Below are 13,059 nucleotides of genomic sequence, written 5' to 3'. Positions count from 1 at the left end.
TTTTCCAGGGCAAAACGAGATCTTCTGGCGAACAGACAATGGGATTGCCCTCCCTCCCCATCTGGTTGTCTCCCACTGAACCCTGTCTCCTCCACAACCAAAAAAAAAAAAAAAAAAAAGTAACAAAAACAAACAAACACACACAAAGTCCAGCCAAACTAATACTGCCTGAGATGTGGCTGTCGCTGGCTATTCAAGGGATTTGGTCCTCTGTACAGAAAAGAGAATTACGAGACTTACCTCTTCGACGCACGATTGCAAATAGGAGAGTTGGGATGCTCTAGATCCCCCCATTATAAACGTATAGATGGATAAACACTCACACATCTGTGTAGACAGATCAGATACACATTTTCGGCAGGTACGTCTTCCCAGTTTGTTTACCCAGACCGAGTCGTCTTTTCCTTAACTCCCCCTTTAAACAAGGTTAGGGAACATCCAGCCGGACTGGCTTTTAACTTATTCTTGTTCTTGATCAGTTTTCCCTGACACTCTTTTCTACTTCACTTCTACTGTTTTCCCTTACTTTTTGCAGTCTTTTTTCGTTGTACTCGCCTTTCCCTCTTACAGGGTCACAATTCCCTTTGTAAGTGTGTTTTATCCCCCCCCCTCCAGCTGTCCTTTTGTTGTTTTCTCTGACTAACCGGCAGAAATGAAACACATATGCAACTCTGTCTCCTTACATTTTCAGATGTTTCTCTCACTATTGTCTGCTACAGCTCATTGAAAGTGCAAAGTGAAAACAGATGTATTAAAGATAAAAAATACACACACACACACACCAAGTCCATGGCGCAGAGAATAAATCTGGTAAATCCCGTCAGAGAGAAAGAGAGAGGAAGAAGGAGAGGAAAGAAGAAAGAGGGAAAAGGAAAGAGAAACAGGGGGGAAGAGAGGAAAAGAAAGCAAAGAAAGTAAAGAAAGCAAAGAAACAAAAGAAATAACAGAAACAAAAGAAACAAAATAAATAAAATATTAATAGATATTGTGTATCTTCGGTTCTTAATTAGCACAAAAGGGCATTTTCATGAGATTTGATCATTTCCCTCTGCCCGGACAAGAAGAAATCAATGGAGTAGGAATCTATAAATCAGCCGTCATGTCAGGACAAATCAAAATAATGCTTCTATTATTTCAATCAATAAACCATTTTTATACCTAACATCTGATCTACACAATGTGTTTGTGTTGCAAATTTGCAGAGCCGCTTTGCACAAAAACAAACCATTAACATACGTGTCAATCACATTTGAAACTGTTTGAAATGGCCGGAGATTTCAGCGCAGGGCTGACTTGAAAAATGCCGGGAGAAACAGAAAGGCACGGGGGCACGGATCGGGCTGAAAACACTTCCGAAAGTCCGTCGCTTCTTTATTCTTTCCTCCTCTCTAAACCTCAAACTTTGCAAGCGGTTGAGCCGAGCGGGCGAGGTGGGGAGGAGGCGAGCTGGGTGGGATGCCGGGGGGGTCAGGCAGGACCCCGCCGGGTCAGTGCCCTGTAAGATGTGCCCCCCAGAGCCTACAGCGGTCCGGCTACGCGGAGACCCGCCGGCCCCCCGGCCCGGCCCGCAGGTGCAGCCCCAGCCCCAGCCCCAGCCCCAAGCCCCGCCGGGGCCGCGGCCGCGGGGCAGCGCAGCTTGGGCAGGCGGGAGGCTGGAGGCTGTCGGAGGAAAGAGCAGCCCGATGCTCACGGGTCCTCTCCCTTTGGGCCAGGTCTGCTCAGCGCCTCTGCCGCTACCTGTCTGGAAACCCCTCCAGCCCCAGACAGGGACGGGGAAGGTGCCAGATGGGTTTCCCGTACATCTTGCTGTACAGTGCTTCGCCTTGCTTGTTTGCAAATCCACCAAATAATTCATGCCAAACAACCATTTAGAAACCATTTTCTTTGTTTCTTTGAAGCCCTACTGTACAGCTCCATCTGTCTGATATAAATGAATAATCCTTCTTGATACCATTCCTAATCCATTTCTTTACAGTCGAATTGGAAAGGGGGGTGGAGGTGGGATTAATCATCTTTAAAAATGGAAACCCCCAAACAGCCACAGATCCGGCGTATTTATTGCTTCAAATTAAACAGATGTCCCCCCCCAGCCACCCCCCCCCCTTCTTCGCAGTTGGATTTAGGACAAACAGGGGCATTTCTCAGAACCAAAATCCCATGCAAAATTCTTTGGAGTTTAGAGCCTGGATTCGTTTTTTTAAAGGCTAAGTAGCATCAGGCATAACTCATATGTCTCAATCCTTCATTAGACAAGAAGAGGAGGAGGAGGAAGAAGAAGAAGAAGAAGAAGAAGAGGAAGGAGAAGAAGAAGAGGAAGAAGAGAAAGAAGAAAAGCGAGATTTTATCCCCGGCAGAGGGGGGCCAGTCCCGCGCTGCCCGGGATATCCCTACAGCCCGTCACTGCCCTCCCGTGCCCGGTCCTTCCCGGTTTGTTCCGTGTCGCGGCGTTACAGCGGGCACGGAGCGATCATCTGTAATTCTTTGTTTGTTTGGGAGGGAGGGAGCGAGGGGGAGGCAGGGGCAGAGCGAGTAGCAACTGGAAAGGTTGCAGATTTTTTTTTCCCCCAGGAATGATAAACAGGGTGGGGAGCCTGTTTAGCTTGTAATATACATCCCCCAAGGTTTCTGCTTTGCTAGCTTTTTTTTTCTCTTGTTTTTTTTTTTTTTTCTTCCTCTAAGTGCTAATACATTTTGACGATAATGATGATTTTCGTGCGCCTCTGGCAAGGCACCTCGGAACAAAGAACATTTGCACCTCTTCTCTTGGACAATCAGCGCCTGTTCACATCAGGCACCTTTGCTCTGCCCCTCTCCCAGTGCCCCTCAGGATTTGTTTTTCTTCTTCCTTTTTTTGTTTTTAACATTTATTTTTCCTAATCGAATTGCTTCTTTCTCTCCCTGCTATCTTCATAGATGTTTAATTTCCCGCCTCTCCTCCTATTTCCAAATCAAGCGCAAGCTTCCCTATCTTCCCGGGGTGGTGGTGGATTAGGATATTATTAGAAAGCCAGATTCCCACAGTCGAAAAGGAAGCGAAAGGGAAAAAAATCTCAGGGTTTGACGGAGCCGGCACCCTTCCGTGAAACGCTGAGGAAGCCAGCGGACTCCGGCGGGCAGCCCCGAGCTGCGCACCGCGGCCCCGGCTCCAGGGGTCCCCGCCGCCCTCCCCGTCTCCCTCCCTCCTTCCCTCCCTCCCCTTCTTCGGGGTCTTTCTTCACCCCCGCCAGCGCCGTCCCACTCGGGGTCACCCAGCGCCCGGGTCGGGCGGGGGTGGGGGCGGCGGGGGCGCGCGGGGCCCTCCCGCGGGCACGCGTGGGTTGAGCCCCGCCGCGCGTGGAGCCGTGGGCTTCCTCCTCCGCGCCCGGCCCCGGTGCCCGCGCACCCGGAAAGCGCAGTCGGCTCCTCTCCTTAGCACAGCAACAAAGGGGCAGAGGGAAGACTCCCAGCAGATGCTTACTTTTTCTGGCTGAGAGATGATGCGGACACATTTTTGGGCGAAAGAATTACTAGCTATAATGAATGGACTAACTAAATGTTGTCATTATCAATAATAATAATAATAATATTAATAATAATATAATTATTATTAATAATAATATAATTATTATTATTATTATTATTTAGCCCTGGGGCTGGGCTGTCCGGTTCCGAGCCGAGACCTAAACATATCTTTCCGTTTCATAATTTCAAACCGACTTAAGTGCTGGATCATCAGTTTTTCCCTTTGTCTGCCCCAGTTGTAAATAATGGCTTTGAGATTAGCTAATTAAGGAGCATTAATCACTGATAGAAAGGAAATAAATCAAAGCCGGGTTCGAATTTTCAAACTCACTAGTAGAGACGTGCATAGCAACTCTATCTGCAGCAGATAGGTGCTGTTTAAATTACTGAGGCTACAGAGTAAACCACATCCACGTCACTTTAAAAAATGAAGATTTTATTTATACATACCAGTTGTGCCGTTAAGTGGAGGATTGGGGGAATTTTTTTCGGTCTAGTTTTGTAAAAAAAAGTTCCTACACTGGTGCAGTCTGAAGCCAGCAACGTTGAAATGTCGAATTAACAAACTTCTTGTAATAAAAGCAGATTATGGAGGACACAAACAGAAAGACGTAAAAGAGAGAGAGAGAGATGCAGATAAAAAGTCTTGTCAAAAAGACCCATTATAGTGTTTTCCCTGCGACTAGATTACACAGAACTCTATACAACAACATTCATGTTAGATACTGTATTTTTAAAGATTTCGCTAGCCCTCACATCCTTCCTGCTGTCCTCCCCACAGCACAGCGCATTTTGCAGTCACGTCCTCTCAGTATTTTGAAGCATTTATCTTCAGGGGTGGGCGTTAGATAAGTATATGCCAGAAAGCGACAAGCTAGCTTCTAGGGGAAGAAATCACGTAGGTCTTCAAAAAACGAGTAGAGTCTCCAGGCGAAAATTCGGACCCCAGCCAGGAGACCTAGAAACCCCCCACAGACACAGAGACACACACACATACACACACACTCTCCACCCCAAAAAGCACTCCTCCACCTGGAAAGAGACAGCGCCCACCCCGGCCCGGGCGCTGCCCAGCCCGCAGCCAGCCTTGCCCTCCATCCCCCGCGCCCTCGCCTCGCCTCGCCCGCCCAGAGACCGTACCTTCGCCGGGCTTCGCAGCCGCTGCCCGCGGTGGCCGGGCGACGCGACCCGACCCGCAACGCCGGCCAAAAAGTGGAGCGGCAGAAGCCTCCCCAGCCCGGTCACTACCGCCAGCGCCCTTAGCCGGGCACCGCTGCCAAACGCAGGTGGCCAAGGCGCCGAGTACCAAACCTGCCTAATGACACCGCCTCCCCCCTTCCTTGCAGCCGAGAACCTTATAATTAATTTTAAGTTACTGCGCGTACCGTATCATTAAAAACAGGCTGGGAAACAGCGTCAGACTCCGGGAGCGGGGGATGGGGAAGGGGAGGGCGATTTGCATAAAGCTTTGTCTTTAGTGCGGGTTGAGCTGGCACGAGTTATAACGCTAATTGCACCAGATTAGTGCGCAGATTGGTCTCCACCGCGCTCCTGAGCCCAGTTTAAACCTGGAGCTGCACCGCAACTCCCCCCCTCCCTCCGCGCCCCCTCAACGGGCCGGCGGCCCCCGCCGCGGAGACCCCCGAGGTCAGATCCTGCGGCGGCGGCCGCGCTGCCTCTGCAGGGGGAGCGCTGTGCCCCGGTGTCCCCCCCTCCCCCGGTCCCGTCCCGGGTGGGCCGCGGGGCGGCGGTCCCTTCCCCCGCTGCGCGCCCGGCGGCCGGCAGAGCTCTGCCGCGGGGTCCTGCTGCCCCCTGGCGGGCCGCCCCCGCCGCCCGCCCGCCGCGCAGCCTGCGCGCCGCGGGCCGCTCCCCGCCGCCGGTGCCCTCCGGCAAACGGGCCCCGAGCGGCGGAGGGCGCGGTACGAGCATCGCCCCGAGCACAGCCGGCGCTTCCGCCATCGCCCCAGCGTGACTCCAAGCCGGGGGCGTGGTTCTACCCGGCCGCTGTGCGGTGCGCGAGGTGCTTTTCAGAGATGGACCCTTCGGGCTGCCCTAAGCAGCAGTATGAATGAGAAAAGGCTGGTGGAAGAGGGGAGCCGAGGGGCCAGGCTAACACCTCCGTGTTGCTTTCTACGTCAGGTAGCGCAGTGCACGCTGTTTTCTTCTGCCTCCTTTTTGGTGACCAGATTCACCACATCACACCTACTACTGAGGGCTGCCTTGATCCAAGACTGCATTCTGCCCTTCACGGCATCGTGGGAGCATGCAGCAACTCATTACGTGATCAGGGTCAGGGACACGGAGAGGAAAAAGCAGCAGGGGAAGCAGCACCCTTGCTTCCTCAGAACCGAGTATACCTCCCTCTTGAGGATTCTGAGGCATGATGGCTGCAGCGCTAGAGGGCTGAAAAGACCTGAATTTTCAGTAGAATAGTCCTTCCTTAAGAAATTCTGCTGAAGTCTTGTGCTGAATGAGTTTGGGGTCATCTTCAATGTTCCTAATATCTAGAATGAGCAAAATACTTTTTCACTTTTAGAGTAATGAGATGCTGCATACCTTTGGATTAGTCTGAGATTAGTTAATTTTCTTATCTCTCCCCCTGTGCAGGCTGTTTCAGTAAAGCCAGTTGTAGGCCGTAAATGAGTCAGCGATTTAGCTGTGCGTAAGCTCATCCCATTCTGTCATGCCAAAGGAGTGCTAGAATAGGATGCCTCAGAAATTAACAATCCAAAATCTGAACACAAACCCGGTTTATGAGCCATTTAAACTAATAAGGAGTCAATGGTCATTTTTAGCAAGGGCTGAGGTGGGTAACTGGTAAATCACCACAGTCAAACCAAGGCTCACCAGTCAGATATGTTACTGTGCAGCTGTGCAGATCCTGATGGCAACCAGATCTCAGTGGGTCCCGGATCACAATAGGTTTTCTAAGTACACTTGCACCACAAGTTAATGGTTATTTTGCCTAATTATTAGTTTGATATAGTTGGTTATGATTAGCTTGGCATAATCAGTTATGATTAGCTTTTGTTCTATGGCAGACCAAAAAGCCCTACTTCTTGCTTCCATTACTGTGTAAACAGATGGCACAACCGGCCTTAACTAATGGTACATTACACACTTGGAAATACTCATTACCCACAAATCCCATTATACATGTCCAGTGGTCTTACCGTTTAGCCTGCATCTCCCTCTGCTAGCAGCACGTATTGGTGTCCTTTCATTAACTCTTTCATAGAATCTTAAGAGTTGGATTCATATATAAGCAGGCATAGAGCATGTTCAGAATTTTTACATTTATTTCCAGATACGATTAGAAATTCACAGGTCATGGGCACTTATGGATCAAATATTCTCACATTAAAGCACTTCAAAATTCGTGGCTGATTTGTGTGTAAATTACACACAGAGCCATACTGCCTGTCAATATGTTATCAATCTGAGAGCAAACGATGTTCTGTGCTGACTGATAGCTCTCATGCCCCTTCTGTTACATCCTCCGTCATCCGATCAAATTAAGAACTATATTGACCCCTAGGATCTCTGTGTCAGATTCTTTCCCAATGCAAGACAGGGGATCCCAGCTGACCAAACAATGAGGTGAATGTTTTCTTTATTATTATCGTAGAAGTCTAAAAAATCCTGAGTGTGTTCCCTGATTCTTAGAATGTATCACTCCAGGAATCACTCCTAATCACACTTAACTAGGAGTCATTTATTAGACTCATCTAGGACTAGCAACTAGAAAGTCAATGGCGCTATGGCAATTGTCCCTGCTTAGGACGTGACTGTACCAACTAGAAACATCTGTAACAAAATAAATTAGCTATAGAAATTTCACTTGTCATTTTCCAACAATCAAATCAAATGGCCCCTTATTTTTTTGTCTGCCAGCACTACTTCTCTGTTTTCTTTTACTGAAGTTGCTGGAAATAAAATTAAACTATGAAACTATTTGTGTGATCATTTCATCATCTGCCTAGAGAAAAACTATACACATGCCTATGCAAACATGTATGCACATGTACAACATATATATATAAAAAAATTCTTTTTCTTGCAATGACAAAAGACCTTCCCCACTAGTCTTGTGTGTAACTGTCTTTAAGTTATATAAATTTTAATTCATTTAAGCTATGGGTACAAGTGAGCAGATTATTAACTATTAGTAATGATAATAGATACATGATTAATAATATCAACAGTAAGGCCTATTAGTACCACACCTGCCACAACTGCAATAGAAATAACAACCACTTTCTCCCGTGCTTTACATTATATACCTTTGTTTTGTTCATGAAATATTAATAAGAATCTCTCAAAAGTATCTCTCAAATGTATAATGACATATCACTAATAACAATTAGTATGTCTTTCTTTGCCCTTTGTATCTATTGTGATCTGAAATACCAGACAAATTCAGTAGTAGGTGGGCTGGTGTCCTTTATATGATTGTACCAGAAGTTAATTTGACCCACACACCTGCTTTATTCAACCAATCCAAGCTGGTGCCTTACTTGCTCTCTTCACGCTTTGATTGCCCCACATCATTGATGTTTCCAGGTTGTAACACATGTCTTTCAGCCACTGATTTTTGTCAAGATGTCTTAAAGATCTGCCAAGGCATTTGTTTTTTCAACATTATATCTGTGTCCCCCGGGGTTTAGTTACACCTTCCGCTCTATGGCATTACATCATTTAGCAAAAGGCTATTACATCATTTACTTTTACCCATGCTCTTTTTCCTGGGAGAGAGCGTTGTGGGAGGATCCTCACAGGGGTTCATACCCTCCTTCCACCGTTGCCTCATCATTTCTCCTCCTGAGATAATTCCCTGGGCAAAACTCTGAGAGAGCAGCTTGTGAAGAGGCAGCCTTTCCACAGGTGAGAGCAGGAGCTAAGTGCAGCAGGCTAACCAGTGCCAAACAGGGAAGGAGTGACAAGAGCACTCTCATGATGGAGAGACTGAGAAGGATGTGGTTTCATAAAAATCAAGAGTGCCTGGGATCAGGCCAGTTAGAAAAAAGCAGTGCAAGCTAAAGCCCAGAGCATCCGCTCTCCTTGAGAAGTGCAAAGATGAGAAAAAAAGAAAAAAGATTTCCTTTAAAAAGAAGCAAACCTATTCAGGATAATACATCAAACCTAAGCTTAATACGTGGCCATGTCTACTATGAACATATGTTTTGTCACATTATAAATTTATATCATCTGTGTTTTCACAGGCTCGCAGCCTGACTGGGGACTGCAGGAGTTAGCACAACAGGCAAGCCAGACACCTATCTTGGTGTGATTTGGGACACAAGAACTGATATCCAACAAATCTGTGAAAGTCTTAGGTCTTATGCATAGCATCAGGACTACATGAATAATAGCTTTAATGAGAATCACTGTAATTGATTCTTGTAATTGAAATCTGAAGACTCTTGTATCTTATGTGAAATTCTGCTCTTTGGCCTTTTTTGTGATTTCTTTTTCTGACAAAGTTGGGATAGATCTGGGCATTTCTTGCAATTCCAAATCCAGAGTCAATAGCTGAGAAGGGCTGTGAAGTGGGGAGATCCAAAGAAAATATGGCTTCCTGTCATTTGGCAGGAACTTTTTCGTTACTCAGGAAGAGTATTTCTACAGACAGAGTGATTACATCTGAAAAAGTTTACTTTTAGCTTCCTTGTGGAATTTAGGTAGGCGTAAACAAAACCAATATGTTGTCTGTAAGAACCAATAACAAAACAAAAACCAACGCATCAGAAGATTACAATGTTTTAGAAAAGTCTAAATGTTCCTGCACTATTACTGTGTGCCTAGAGACATACTTATTAACCAGCAGGACAAATGAGACACAGGTAGAACAAAACGATAAAAATCACTGGAAAGTTTAACAGTTTGTTGTCTAGATGTTTCCACACCGAAGCATCAGTAATGTAGCTCTAAAATTGCATATAACTTAAACCCCAAATAGCTGCAAATGCATGTGATGACTACTGCCATATTAGAACAGTAGCTGTGCAAAGAAGGAAGCCCACGGTACCTCCACAGATTGCAGCTAATTCACAGGCAGTTTTAGCACTGGAGACCTGAGAGGTAAGGCTTGATTTCTCCTGGGCATACGTGACCAGGAGCTTGTGAAACCCAAGAGAAAATTCAGTTACTGCAAATTTGTCTTGAGGAAGGATGACGGAAGCAGAGCTGGCTGCACCCCTGCTGAGTCAGCAGGTAATGTCTGTGCTTCAGTCCCAGTTACAGGCAGGCTGGTAGCTAAACTTGCATGGGACTCACTGACTGTCCTAGTGTTTGCCCACAGGAAGTTTTTCAGCCTGCGCTGAGTTGCACAGTGCTACAACATCTTGTAGTTCGCTAATTTAAGGTAAATCCTTCCTTTGGAAGAAGAACTATATAAAAACTTCAGAGGTAGTCAAGCTGCCATAACGTGTAATATACTATTGGTAAACACAGTTCTGCATTCAGCAGCCTTAAATGTGGGGTAATCATTAAGCATGCCTGTTAAAACCGTTTAGCACAGAGTGGTCACAGTGTAAAAACCCATTTTCTTCTTAGAACCTATGCCAACTAGTGCAAATTAATTCCATGTGTTGTATTTGCAAGTAATCATTTTCCTGGAAGCTGGGAAAAGAGCTGTTCCAATACTAAAGATGTATTGCAAGGTAGATGAGTATTGAACCATTGAAAAAGATAACTAAAAGAGCTGGAATGTAGTGCATTGAAGTATAAAACTCTCCAGTAAACTTCTTTGTACGGTATTACTTCAAGTCAAAGTCTATATAGGAAATGAAAAAGCACCAACATGAGGTAGTGTTCTGAAATAGTGGTCTCCAAAATTTTTTGGGTACTCATGCCCAATATATGTATATTTATTTATATTTAAGTTATGTGCATGTACTACTGAAGTTCTAATATTTTCTTCCCGCATTGCAATGGATCATCTCGTACATCCCCTGGAGAGCGCACACCCTGCTTTGGAGATCACTGCTTCGAAATAAGTTACTGTAATGAATGCTGTTCTAAGAAATATTTTTCTAAATCTTATACAAGAAAGACCCAAGAGAAAAACAACACAGTTTGGGCTAAGGGGAATGTGAATTCTAAGAAATATCTTTAACATCAGCACTTTAAAACATTCAGAGACTGTGAGGTACCTTATATATGCCAGATAAGAGCTTTTTATCAACACAAACAAAAGATTGTTGCTAAAATTTGACCACAGGATTAAACCAGGTTTAGCTGTGAATCGTAGGCAGTTGATAAGCATGTTTGGAAGTGGTGTGCCCTGGACAGCCTCCAGAGTATGTGGAAGAACAGAGACCCCCATCATCGTTTCTCCCATTTATAGAAATGTAAACAGTTACTGGGCTTTCTGCTTTCCTAGAAACCCACATTCTGCTAGCTAACTCGGTCTCCCTTGCACCTTGAGACTTGATATAGACGTCATCAATATTATCTTCTTCATACGAACAGCCACCAGCGAAATGTAGTCACATTCTAGTTGCCTTGTTTAAGAATCTGTCTCACTGCTGAGAATACCAAGGACATCTTATTTAATGACAACTATATTTCTTTCAACCCTTTTGAAGTACAAAAGTGATGTTCTTGCACAAAGTGATGTTCTGAGAAACTGCAGGATGAATAATGTGCGGGTTAGCATTTTAGCCTGTGACCATCCCAGAGCTGAGTGCTGAAGCCTTTGAGTTAGACATAAAACACCCCTGACATCAGCATTTCCCATTGATCCTCCACCCATCCCCTTGGCATGTGTGAGGCTTATTACAAGGCACCTAGTGTTCCTGGCTTTGGCATGAGACCAAGCTGGTCTGTACTGACAAGGCTGACAGACTTCAGGGCATGCAAAGAAACAGAGAGAGTGAGAATTAGCCTCCTAAATCTGAGGATCAAGATCACTTTCCTTTGTGACTTTCCCAAGGTTAAAAAGGAGGCAGGTGAGGAAACGGGGAAGGGACCCCTGGCAGCACAGCCCTGGTGAGCTGAGGGGTGAGTGCAGAAAGAAGCAGCCTGCAGGGATCATGGGGAGACGTTTAAACCTGTGTCTCTGCTGAACGTGGAGTACATGCGGACCTGGGTGTGAGTCAGTAATAGGCAGGAGGAGTGCCAGGATTTGGCTGGAAGCAGAGCTGGGTTTCTCTTTCCCTTGCTGCCTGGATCCAGTCTGGAAGTCCTCACCCTGTATATCCAGCCTTTGATTGCTCAAGCCCATCTCTCCTCCGCTGATTCACCCACTCTCTCATCTGGGCACTGGAATCAGCTGACATTCTTTTTTCCACCTGCCCCTGAGCAGAATCTTAATTCTGAGTGACATGCGTATGAGCTTGGCAGACACTATCCAGCCAGTGGATTACTGTCCCAGTTTCTGCTCCATCTGTGGGAAAAAAACAACCAAACAAACAAAAAAAACCCCGCCAAACCAAAAAACCCCACAAAACACCAAACCAAAAAACTCAACAACACTAACAGAATAGTAATTATATTAATCTAAAATCCTACAGAGTTTGCTAAAGCGTATCATCCCCAGAACAGTTTGTAAACACTAGACTGTAATTGATAGAAATCATCAGCTCCTCTATAGCATACATTTGTCAGAATAAAACATCTATGGAAAAGTTATTCTCTGTTAAAAGCTGCAGGCTTTTTCATTAGGAACTGACACTTTTTATATTTCTCATAAAAACTCTGGCATCTCCCACCTTTTTGGCACTAGTTTCTCTCTTTCATAATATTCTCTTGTGCTACAGATGATAAAAGAGATGGCTGAGTTTCAGCCGGATGCTTTTGAAGCATCAGTGGGCGATCCACAATGAGATGATTACCTGTCAAACAGTTGATCCAATTTGTCATACTCTATTGGGATTTTAATAAATGTGAAAGACGCAAAAAAGTCATTTGCGTAGAGTTAGAAATGGATCCAAACTTTCTTTCCCTCAACACACTGCAGAGAACTCTGAATAATTCAGCTTTTTTTTTTTTTTTTATGAGAGAAGACCAAGCTATAAATCTCAAAACAAGATTCTTATCCAGATTTGAACCATGATGAAGCTCTGCCAGAATATTTGGCTCTAGGTTTTGGGTCATCCAATTACAGGAGTAAGAAGTTCATTGTAACATTTAAGATTCAGCTTGTTCTAATGTTTTCTAACATGGAAAGACATTTTGAGTTGGGGTTTTGACTACAGAACAGGTTGAATTTACTTTTGTCTATGTTTTTGTAAGTGCATTTTCTTCCAAAAGCAGTTTGGACTCAAACGCTGCCTGGTGACGGGAGCCTTGCTCCTGCAAGATTTCAAAGAGAAAGAAGGAAAGAAGTATCTCTCTAACTCATCTAGCAGGGTGAGAGATAACGGGTTGGTAAAGTTTCACATACATTTGGACAGCATCTGCACTTCGTGATTGTTATCTGAAACCCTATTCCAAACTTTTGGAAAGATGTCTGGTACTTATTAACATCCATGAATTACTATTCCTTATTGTGTGAGAATCTGGATTAAAATAATTGCACAAAATCCAATGGTACCATGACACAGTTGTTAGATT

The sequence above is a fragment of the Tauraco erythrolophus genome, chromosome Z (genome assembly GCF_009769465.1).
Source record: "Tauraco erythrolophus isolate bTauEry1 chromosome Z, bTauEry1.pri, whole genome shotgun sequence".
In the NCBI taxonomy this organism is placed as follows: Eukaryota; Metazoa; Chordata; class Aves; order Musophagiformes; family Musophagidae; genus Tauraco; species Tauraco erythrolophus.
Note: the sequence above shows the minus strand (reverse complement) of the source record.